This window comes from Leptonychotes weddellii, chromosome 5 (genome assembly GCF_054177405.1).
Source record: "Leptonychotes weddellii isolate Sample4059 chromosome 5, ASM5417740v2, whole genome shotgun sequence".
Taxonomy (NCBI): Eukaryota; Metazoa; Chordata; class Mammalia; order Carnivora; family Phocidae; genus Leptonychotes; species Leptonychotes weddellii.
This window is the reverse complement of record NC_138373.1, coordinates 78163192-78175000: the sequence shown is the minus strand read 5'-3', so window position 1 is coordinate 78175000 and position 11809 is coordinate 78163192. Positions and strand designations below refer to the sequence as shown.

Here is an 11809-nt window from a genome sequence, read left to right as displayed (position 1 = left end):
AAAATAAATAAATAAAAAGAAATGCAGGACCTCAGGCCCTGCTCCAGACTTACTAAACCAGAAGCTGTGTTTTAACAAGGTATCAAGGTGATTTATTTGCATAGTACTATTGTAGACCCATGTGCGGTTTCCTCATGCCATATGACATAATGTGCCAAGCTTCTCAATTTTTTCCATCCCAACACATTTGAGAAAGATAAACCACATTGATCAGTAACAGGATTTGTAACCGGTGATTCTCAGTGTTGGAGGAAGAGGGAGGGTGTTGTACCATGGGAGAGCCAGAAGAATGGAATGTGAGGAGTGAGATGTATGACCAAGTATATAGTTTGAAAAACTCTTCTAAAGTGAATCTAATTTAGCTCTCAAGGATTTATGATTAGAAAATTCTTAAATTGCGGGGCGCCTGGGTGGCTCAGTTGGTTAAGCGACTGCCTTCGGCTCGGGTCATGATCCCAGGGTCCTGGCACCGAGTCCCGCACCGAGCCCCGCATCGAGCCCCGCATCCGGCTCCCTGCTCGGTGGGAAGCCTGCTTCTCCCTCTACCTCTCCCCCTGCTTGTGTTCCCTCTCTCACTGTGTCTCTCTCTGTCAAATAAATAAGTAAAAAATCTTTAAAAAAAGAAAGAAAATTCTTAAATTGCTTTAAGGACTTAAAAATTTATTTTCCATCCAGTTCTGGACCAAGATGGAATAAATATACTTCTCCCCATTCCTCTGCTAAGTATAGCTAAAATTCCTAGATATTATATATAGAACAAACATAAGAGTATTTTAAAAGGTCAAGAGAAGAAGAGAGACCAAATAGGGAATTTAGTGCCCTAGGAACAATGTGGCAGTAAATTCCTTGAGTTCTCTGTTAGTTTTGTATATCCTGAACTAGAGGCAAGAGAGGCAGCAACCCAGAAACACAAACAGAAGCAGATAAAAAAAAAAAAAATCCTCTCAAAAAGCCTACTCTTTCTAGACAAATGACCAGAGAAGATGTAATCTAGTAAGGCAGAAATAATTAGACAAAAATCACCCTATGCCATGGAAACAAATCCAACATCAACAAATCCAGCATCATGGTGGGGGTGGGGGGAGGCCAATATCAACCCCATCAGCACAAGTTGAGTAACCAGACTTCCATCCTGGCCCAGCTATAATTAGGTAGCCCTACCCCACCCCCACCTGAGTAGTATCAGAGAAGGTCACATGGGGATCTTAGACCTTCATCTCCAACCAGTGATAATGAGGTACCCTCTTCCTTCCTACCAGAATGGTGTCAGAGGAGGCCAAGTGGGGAATTTTCACCACTATTCAGCAATAACAAGGTCCCTAAAGAAGAATAAAATGAAAATTTTAGAACTGAAAAATACAATAACCAGCATAAAAAATTCAATGGATGGGCTTGACAACAGAAAAAAGACAAAAGAAAGAATCAGTGAACCTGAAGCTAAAACAACAGAAATCACCCCATCTGATCAAAAGAGAGAAAATAAATAGAAAAGAAGAAGGAGACGGAGGAGGGAGAAGAGAAGAACAACAACAACAACCACCACCACCACCACCTCAGAGACCTCAGAAATTAAAAGATCTAACATTCATGTCATCAGAGTTCCAGGAGAGAAGAAAAGGATGAGGCTAAAACAAGTACTTGAAAAAATAGTGACTGAAAATTTCCTAAATTTGATGAAAGACATAAGCCTATGGAATCAAGAAGCTATCAAACTCCAATGGGATAAACCCAAAGAAATCTATGCCAAAGCACATCATAATCAAATGACAAAACTAAAGACAGAACAAATTTTGAAATCAATTTAAATATATATATATGTATATATATATACATATACCACCTTACCTAGAGGTAGAAAAATGGAATGACGGAGGATTTCTCATCAGAAACCACAGGGCCAGAAGAAAGTAACACAACATTTTTCAAGTCCTGATAAAAATAGAATTGTCACCTCTGTCTGTGAATTTATCCTTCAGGAAGGAAGGGAAATAAAGACATCCTAATAAAGGAAGACTAAGACAATCTATCACCAGAAGACCTACATTAAAAGAATGACATAGGAAGTTCTTAAAACAGAAAGGAAATGATAATGAAAAAAAGAAATTTTTGAACATCTAGAAAGAAAAAACAAAAAAAAGAGAAAGTGTGGGATACAAGGGGATGTGTGGAAGACAGGAAACTCAACCACATTCAGCAGGGCTTGTGGAGACTTAAACATGGTTCAAGACACTGTGACGTTCTAAAAATCTGGTCAGTTTGTGTCTTCAGGGACTGTATCCATTATTCCCTGTTCCAAGTGACTGTTCTTTCCAGCTGTTCCTCTACTACTCCTGCTGTCACTGAGTCTTAGAGGATTTGAGTTGCCTGGCTCACCATCAGCAGTAAGTACACACTGCCTCAGTGAGAAAGAACGAGTCTACCAGGTTACTTAACTGGTCATTGGCTAGCCTCATCAGGGCTGACTTTTGATCAGTTGTCTATCTCTGATCTCATCAACCAGGTAATGGAGTCACATGGCTCTAAACAAGGTGATTGATGACCAAGACATTTCTCTGGATGAACCTTGGTTGTGCTGGACACACTAAGATTTCAAAGACATAAGAAATAAAGCCAGCAGAAACCTTGCTGGGAAAAGAACAAGAATTATTGGTATATGTAATGACATCAATGAATATGAAGCACATTTTCCTCAGTGAAAGAATCCAGAGTTGAAAGGCTCTGATAGTATCTGATTTCATTAATGACATTCACAAAAGACAAAACTATGAGGTTGGAGAACTAATCAGTAGCGGCCAGGAGCTGAGAGAAGTCGACTGCATGTAAAGGGACAACGCAAAGGATTTTAAAGGGTGATGGAATTATTTGGTATCTTAATTGTAGTGGTGGATCTACAACTCCATGCATTGGTCAAAACACACAGAGAATGAGTTTTACTGTATGCAAATTTAAAAACGAAATATCATAAAACTCCTTTTAAAAATTATGTTTCATAGTTCTATAATTCTTGGTTCTTGATACTTGCTGAAAGATGGGAAAGTATTAATCACATACAGAAAGAGAGTTAAAGGGCAGGTACTAAGTAATTAGAAAGTAATTAAAATTTTAGCTGTCCTATAAGCTCCTTACACAAGTGCTAATCTCTAATCCTTCTTTAGTGTTTCTTAAAATACCTTTGAGTAGGAAGACACACATCAAAGACACATTTCCTCTACATTTGGATTCTCCTAGACTGAGATTCCCACTCTGATTAATACACAGCGGACTCCAGAGAGGAACACCCTAAATGTGAAGAAGGAAGGTACAAAGCTGTCTCCTCCTTCTCCTACTATCCCATGATATTTATGCATTTTCCAGAACAACATTGTTAATCTTGAAAAAAATAACTTATTAATTAAAAATACAATACTCCCTTTCAGAAAATAGAGAAGAGGGAACAGTTCTCATCTCGTTTCATTAGGCCAGTTTTACCCTCATAAAAATTTTTAACACTAAAACCAAAGACAGTAAAAAGGAAAAATACTGACCAATCTGTCTCATAAATTTAGATGTAAAAATCCTTAACAAAATATTAGCAACTCAAATACAGGAATATATAAAAATAATAATACACCATGATCAAGTGAGATTTATTCCATGTACGCAAGACTATTTAAAGCCTAATCAATTAACATAATGCACTATATCAACAGCCTAAAAAGAAAAATCATACGATCATATCAATTGACATAGAAATGCACAGAAAATGCATTTGGCAAAACCCAGTGCCCATTTATGATAACTCTCAGCAAACTATAAATGGAGGGGAACTTATAAAGAGCATCTTCAAAAAAACACACAAAAAAACAGCCAAACAAACAAAAAAAACCCGACAGTTAACCTCACACTTAATTGTGAAAGACTGAATGCTTTTTCTCTAAGATCAGGGACAAGTCAAGGATGTGTGCTGTCATCACTCTTATTCAACATGGTACTGAAAGTTCTGGCCAATGCAATCAGGCATGAAAAAAATAGAAAGCATATAGTTTGGAAATGAAGAAATGAAGCTGTTTCTATTAACAGATGACATGATTGTCTACATAGAAAAATCCTAAGGAATCTGCATTTTAAAACTATCCTATAACTAATAAGTGAGTTCAGCAAGGTTGAAGTGTACTAGACTAATACAGAAAAATCAATTGCATTTATACATAACAATGAATAAATGGAAACTGAAACTTAAAAAGTAACATCATTCATAATTGCTCTAAAGAAAATGAAATACTTAGGTGTAAATCTGACAAAGCATGCACAAGATTTGTATGGTTAAAAACTAAAAAGTCTAATTTTTTAAAAAGATTTTAAAAGAGAGAGAGAGAGCAAGCACGAGCAGGGAGAGTGGAGGCAAAGGAAGAAGCAGGCTCCCCGTTGAACAAGGAGGCTGATGCGGGACTCGATCCCAGGACCCTGGGATCATGACCTGAGCCAAAGGCAGACACTTAACTGACTGAGCCACCCAGGCGCCCTACAAAATCTAATTTAAAAGAAATCAAAGCAGACCTAAATAGTTGAAAAAACATACCATGCTATGGATTAGAAGACTCAACATAATAAAGATGTCAATTCTCACTAAGTTGATGGATGTTTACTGCAATTCCTATCAAAATTCCAGCAAGGTTTTCTGTAGACATAGATAAGTTTATTCTAAAATGCATATCCAAAACAAATTTTGAAAAAGAAAAAAGTAGGGTGGGAAGGAATCACTCTTCCTAATGTTAAAGCTTACTGTATAGCGACAGTAGTCAAGACAGTGCAGTATGGACAGAGTGATAGACACACAGATCAGTGAAACAAAGTAAAGAAGCCAAGTGTAGACCCACACAAATATGCCCAATTAACTTTTGACAAAGGTGCAAAAGCAATTAAACGGAGGGGGGATAGCCTGTTCAACAAAAGGTGCTGGAGAATGAACATCTAAAGCCTGGACAAATGGTGCTGAGCATTGACATTTTGTCCATGGACATTATAAAAAAACAAAATAAAAAAAAGTGAATCTTAAATCTCACACTTCATGCACCTAAAATTCCACACCTAACCGCCACAGCTTGTATGAAAACTAGCTTAATGTGTATCACAGACTTAAATGTACAACATAAATCTGTAAAGATTTAGGAAAAAAAGAGGAGAAACTCTTCAAGGCCTTGGACTAAGCAAAGAGGTCTTAGACTTGCCAGCAAAAGTTCTTAACAGGGAAATTTGATATATTTGACCTCATCAAAATTAAAACTTTTGCTCTGTGTAAAACCCTGTTAAGAGCATAAAAAGACCAAATACAAGCAGGGAGCAAATATTTGCAAATTACACACCCAACAAGAGATTTCCCTCTAGAATATACAAAGAACTCTCAAAACTCAATACTCAAAAGGCAAACATGTCAATTAGAAAATGGACCAAAAATACAAATAAACATTTCGCTAAAGAGAATATACAGATGGCAATAAGCACATAAATAGATTTCGCCATAATCCTCCATTAGGGAAACACAAACTAAAACTACAACGAGGAAATGAATCAAGTATGGCTCTTTGGGAGGAGAGCATTCCTGCAGAGACAATACCTCCTGAAATGGGAACCTACTTCTCCTCTAAGGATTAGCAGGGGAGCAGGGGACTAGAATGGAGAGAACAAAAGAGTAGGGAGAGGAGTCTGGAGTGGTGCAAGGGGCCAGATTATGAGTGCACCAGTTATTGAATAACATAAAAATTACCTCAAAATTGGCAGCTCCTAACAGTAAACATCTGTTATATCCCACGGTTTCTGAGGGTCTGTTCAGGAGTAGTGTAGCTGTGTGGTTCCTGCTCCGTCTTTCATGAGGTGATAGGCTGCTGGGACTACAGTCATCTGGAGCTGGAGGATTCATTTCCTGTAGGAAATAACTCACTCACACGGCTGTTAGCAGAAATCCTCATTTCTCACCATGTAGACCAATGTTGCTTATATGTCACCTCAGTGTCCTTATGACATGGTACCTAGCTTTCCACAGAACAATTGATCCAAGAGATCAAGAGAGAAGGCACGATGTCTTTTATAGCACAGCCTCAGAACTGACATAGCATCACTTCTGCCATGCTCTATTGGTCCCAAAGACCAAGCCTGATACACACTGGGGCCATCTTGGAGGTTGGCTACCACAATGAGAACACCTGCAGGCCATGGCAAATGCTTCCATTTTATTATAAATGGGTAAAAGGTCCTTAGAAGTTTCAGATGGAAGGAATGATCTGGTCATGAGTGTGCTTCTTAACTCTGACTACTCTGAGGAGAATAAAGCGTGAGGCTATTATGGAAGTGGAAAATATACAAAGGAGCTGTTATAAAAGTCTCTAGAGGCATGGTGATGGTAGGGTTAAGCTGCTAGCAGAGGAGATGAGAAGTAGTCAGCATGTTATATATTGAAAGTAGAGCTTGCGTAAAACAGGATTTTCCTAGATGTGGCCAAGTTCTCTTTTTATACTCTCTCAGGGTGGTCTCATCCATTTATATGGGTTAAACCAATGTTTCTCAAATGTCACAACTTACCTGCAGAGTGTTTTAAAACAGATTCCTGACTCCAGTCCTAGAGATTCTGATATCATGGGTCTGGAGTTGGCTTGATAATTTGCATTTCTAACAAATTCCTGGGTGATGCCCATCTGCAGATGCACAGACCACAGTTTTGGTAACCTGGTTGAAATTATTATCTATAGCCTGATGAAGTATAAATCATTAGTTTAAAGTTGAAATCCAGGCTTATATATCTTTCTGTCAAAAATCACCTCCTAGAAATGGCACAGTTGTTTTCAAACTCAACCAGTCCAAACTCAAGCCATAACTTCCCCCAAGACATCTCTTTTCTTTTGTATTTTCTATATTGATGATACCACCAAGGACCCTGTCATTCTTGCAAAAAACCTGTAAGTCCTCACTCCTCCTCACCTTCATCCTTCACATCCCTCCAATCACCAAGTCATGCCAACTTCACCTAAGTATTTCTTCAGCTGCTAACCTCTGTCTATCCCTCCCACGAGTGCTTTAGTTCAGGCCTACACCGTCTCCAAACTGGTTTTGTTCCCAAAAAACCCATCAACACAGATACCAGAGTAAACTATAGAGTAAAACACAAAACTATTCATGAGCCTCCTTTACTTTCAATGGCTCTCCATCGCTGACAGGATCAAGACCAAGTTCCTTATTAGCATAGCATGAGAGGTCTGCTGTGATGAGGACCCTGTGCTTGCCCCGCTCCAGGCACATTTATTATCCTTATATAATGTTCACTTTGAAGTCCAGCAACCTTGAGCAGCTTCTTTATAATTCCCTGCACATACCACACCATTTTAGGATGCCACGCCTTTGCTCATGGTTTCCCTTTCCTCAAACGCCCTCTCCTCCATTTCCAACCCTTCCCATGTCAGGTAGCCAACGTCTACTCTCCTTTATAGACTTAGCTCTGTAATCACTTCCTCCAAGAAGCCTTTCTTGATGTCCTTACTAACTTCTCTCATAATACCTCCTGTACATTTCTTAAGCACACACAAAAAATTTAATTTGTTTCTTTCTGTCTTCCTCATTACATTGGTAGCAACATGAGATCTAGGACAGTGCCTTAGAAGTGGGCTTATCTCTGGCCTTGTGCACAGGTCCTGGAATATAGCTGGGAATTCTTAAGGGCTTGTTGAACTTGGAAATGAACCTTTATGTCAAGGCTATGAACCCCTTCAGAATGTAGTTCAATATGTCATATATACACATATATAAGAAAGGAAGAAACAGAGAAATTGGTCTTAGTGACCCCTATGGACACACAATTATACTCATATTCGTATTCATTTTTCCCTAAGACAACACACTAACCGGAGGAAAGAGATGGAGTGGGGGTGCAGAATGTAGGCATTTCTTTCTAATTTAGACAGATACCTATCTACTAAAGAACTTTACTCAATTTCTTGCATGATTCAGTTAAGTATTGTGCTAGCTGCTTCAAGGAATACAAGGCATGTAAGACACAGCCCTTCCCTCACACATTTTATATTTGGATGGAGAGATAACTCTACTATTGAGAAAATAATCATGTAACACAAAACAGTGCCTACTAAAGTCCTAAATTATATTGTATAAACAGTGCACGATCTAGTTCAGAAAAAAAATATAACACACTTGTCCTGGATCAATGCTGGAAAGCTTCAAAGAAGAAGGTAGGCACCTGGGTGGCTCAGTGGTTTAAGCGTCTGCCTTTGGCTCAGGTCATGATCCCAGGATCCTGGGATCGAACCCCGTATCGGGGTCCCTGCTCTACAGGGAGCCTGCTTTTCCCTCTCCCTCTGCATGCCACTCCCCCCGCTTGTGCTTGCTCGCTCTCTCTCTCTGTCAAATAAATAAATAAAATCTTTTAAAAAGGAGGAGGTAATATATAAGATATATATATATATATTTGAGATGTGTGTGGGCTGATTGTAAGCACTTAGATGAAAATGACTCTCTCCTAGTCAATCTCATATGTGGTCTGCAATAATAAGCATCAAAATGTCCTGTGGAATTGATGATGGCGATGATTTTCTTAGCCTCGATCGTTTATTGAGTATTGAGCACTCTGCTGGATGCTTTCTCACACATTATTTCCAACCCTTCCAGCGAGGCTGAAGGTTGATATCATTCCTCTTTTATAGACGGGCAAACTGAGCCTCAGAGAAATGAAGCCATGGCCTGGGGATACACTGATAGGAAGACACAGAGCCAGGACATCTGTCTAACTGTAGGCCTCCCCCCCAAGCCGGCTATTGGTGCCTCGTGGACACATTTCAGAATGGACAGCTTTCAGAATTGAAAGTCTTCTCTGAGAGTTTATTGTCTCAACTTGTAGCCTCAGAGAAATACATCTGTGCCAAAAGGGGAAGTCTAATAGTCTGCCGCAGTCTTTTGTCACTTTTTGAGGTTTATGGTGAAGGCGTTGCCCCATGGAAGAGCTGTCTAGAATTTACCTTTCAGTCGTGTGCTTGTACCAACAAAGAAAAGCTGGAAACTACTTCAAAGGTTTGATCCTTGTTCTGGAAACTCTCATGCAGGTTTCCAAGTTCTGTTGACTTCACTTGGCAACACAGGGCTAGGGTCCTTGGAGTAAGATCATCCTTACTGCAATGACAGGCATTGTCCTACATCTGAAGAAGCTTAGATATGGGGAAGGGAGTCTGGGTGCATAACACATCTTTGTCAGCATGGGCTAGAAGCAGAGTGTCTGCCCTTATAGGCCTCTCCAAAGAGTCTCTTCGTCTGTTTTCCCAGCTGATAAATACAGGTGAACAGTGAATGGTGATGGAGGAGAAATGAGAAATGGGAATTTTGGTGAGATCCCTGCCCTGACTGTGATGTCAGGAGGTATTTTAGGAGAACATGGCATTTGTCCTCCAACTGACTGTGTCCTCCCATGGCTGTGTCATCAAGAAGAGGCTTTAAATGAGCAATTCTTAATCCTTTTGAGGTCATGGACTCCTTTGAGAATTTGCTGAAAGTTATTAATGCTCTCTCCTCCCCTAATAAATACACACACACTGCACACATACATAGTGATGTTACAGACACTTTTAACTGGCTCCCCTACCTTCCAATGTCCATACCCAGGGGCTCCTGGGTGGCCTAGTGGTTAAGCGTCTGTCTGCTTTCGGCTCAGGTCATGATCCCTGGGTCCTGGGATCGAGCCCCACATCAGGCTCCCTGCTCTGCGGGAAGCCTGCTTCTCCCTCTCTCACTCCCCCTGCTTGTGTTCCCTCTCTCACTGTGTCTCTGTCAAATAAATAAATAAAATCTTTAAAAAAAAATGTCCATACCCAATGCAGTGCATTAAGAAAAATTGTGGAGAAAAAAAAAGAAAAAAGAAAAAGAAAAATTGTGGAGACACATTGGGCTTGACGGGGGAAAAAAAAAAGCCCTGTTTGACTAGTGAGGTTTTCCCTAATAGCATGAGAAATGGGGAGTGGCATGTGGACTCTGAATCTACCATTCCCAATTTTTAAATCCTCCTTGTTCTAAGTAATTTATTTTTACCTATGTTATTTTTTCATTGTCTGTCCCCGTCCAGGACATAATTTCCACAAGAGAGCAGAGAGTTTGTCTGTTGTTTACTGCTGTTTCACTGGGGCCTAGGACAGTAGCTGGAAAAATAAAGGCGCTCCACAGATGTTACTGAGAGAAGAAATGTGTCCCCTCTTGCGAGTACTGAGCTACAAAATTTACTCTCTTCCATGTGGGTTAATATTTGCTTCGATTTATAATACAGCCAGTTGCTTTCAAGGGCTATCTTCTATCTATATCATTTTGAAATCTACAGACTAAGTCTGTATTTGGTGTTCAGAACTTTTGCTAATTGTAATTATATACTGTTTTCCTTTTTATATTTTCCTCGATTAATCTCTTTTCTCCCACCAAATAACCATCATCTCAACTACTTCAGTTCCAGTGACTAAAGATAAGATGTATTTGGAGGCATCAGTTTACAAAAAGGGGAACAAGATGCAGCACGTTTAAATGACAGCAAAACAAATGTCAGTTTCTCCAAGTATATTTGCTTAAGTAGTCAGCTCTACACATACTGAAACAATGTAAATGCTGAATATTGAAATGTTAGTATAAATAAGCATTTTTTATCGACAGCAGCTATGGAAGTGTATGGAACAATGTGGCTTGACTGCTTAAAAACTGTTTGTTCCTTTAAAGGGTTTAAATATGGCCTCTGCCATTTGTTCCCATTTAAATTACTTCACAAACCATTTCCTTAAATATGGGAAGAAGTCCGCTTTAGTACTTGTTAAATTACCACAAACTCTGAGTTACAAGACTGTGAATTAACAACGTTGCACGCTATTTTATAATCCTCATTCCTAGCTTTAATCGAAAGCAGTGCTTCACTTTTTTTTTAAATTAAAACAATCAGCGAAAACTACAACAAGTGACATTTGATTGTGCTGCGGTGCAAAGCTACAGCTTGAAATTATAACCAACAAAACTCCAAAAACCCGTTTGAGGGCAAATCTTTTAAGTTTAGGGCCAAGTATATACAGTTAACATTTATAATTCCTTAGCACTCTGCATTCGCGGCCAGCAAACTTTCAAGGTATCTGGCGGATAAGAAAGCTGGCAGAGACCCCAGAGGAGCAGAAGTCAGTGATACGAAGTAAAGCTGATGCGAATTTATTGCTCCTGGCTTTCAGCTCCTTGCCTCAGTAAGCTTATGCACTGCAAGGGCTTGATTTTCTACACACACCCACACAGTGATCCATAACACTCAAAGGCTATGGCCTCGAGGCTCTTGCACGAACACTCGTGCACATCCGTGTTCACACTCACACGGGCAGTCATGCTCCCACCTGTGCCATTAATTGACAAGAACACTGTTCAGTTGACTGATCAAGAGATATGCAGCGCAAAGGAACAGGATTTGAGACAGCCCAGGGTTTCCTCTTCTAGTAGGTTTAAAACATTTTTTTTTTCCTCACTAACTTCCTTCCTGTTCTAACTGCCAGTACTCAGAAGTCAGAGTGAGAGACAGAGGCACCCCAGAGAGCCGTGAGCCACTGAATGTAAGTTGAAATGCCTCCGGGATGGGGGGGGAGGCTGTAGGTGGGCACAGGGAAATGTAGGCGATATCTAAACTAGGCTAGGACGCTCTCCAGTTTATTTTTTTTTTTAGATTATCTTTGAAACAGATAAGAAAGTACTAAGGAGGCAGTAGCAACCATTTGCAGAGAAGGGGAAGTCAGAGCAGGGAATCTTAGCAATGACTCAGGAGAGAGAGCTCAGGGAG

General features: G+C 39.8%; 2 protein-coding genes across 5 annotated transcripts in view; one reads left to right on the top strand and one right to left on the bottom strand.

Annotated features, from left to right (window-relative positions):
• The window catches only part of PDE6H (phosphodiesterase 6H), a 23630-nt gene that overhangs the window by 10105 nt on the left and 1716 nt on the right, over positions 1-11809 (bottom strand). Inside the window, exons 2-3 of one of the 4 annotated variants that reach the window (XM_081821281.1) lie at positions 6556-6668; positions 5744-5899 (exon numbers count right to left, since the gene is read on the bottom strand). The exons of 1 other annotated variant lie outside the window; for it this stretch is intronic. The gene's annotated coding sequence lies outside the window, so the exon portion shown is untranslated. Of the gene's footprint in view, positions 1-1845; positions 1871-5743; positions 5900-6555; positions 6669-11372; positions 11454-11809 lie in introns of those variants that run through there. 2 more of the 4 variants (XM_081821282.1, XM_081821280.1) reach the window with 2 other exon arrangements.
• ARHGDIB (Rho GDP dissociation inhibitor beta) overlaps positions 11450-11809 on the top strand; it is an 18119-nt gene continuing 17759 nt past the window's right edge. The window contains exon 1 of the mRNA XM_081821278.1: positions 11450-11585. The gene's annotated coding sequence lies outside the window, so the exon portion shown is untranslated. The remainder of the gene's footprint in view (positions 11586-11809) is intronic.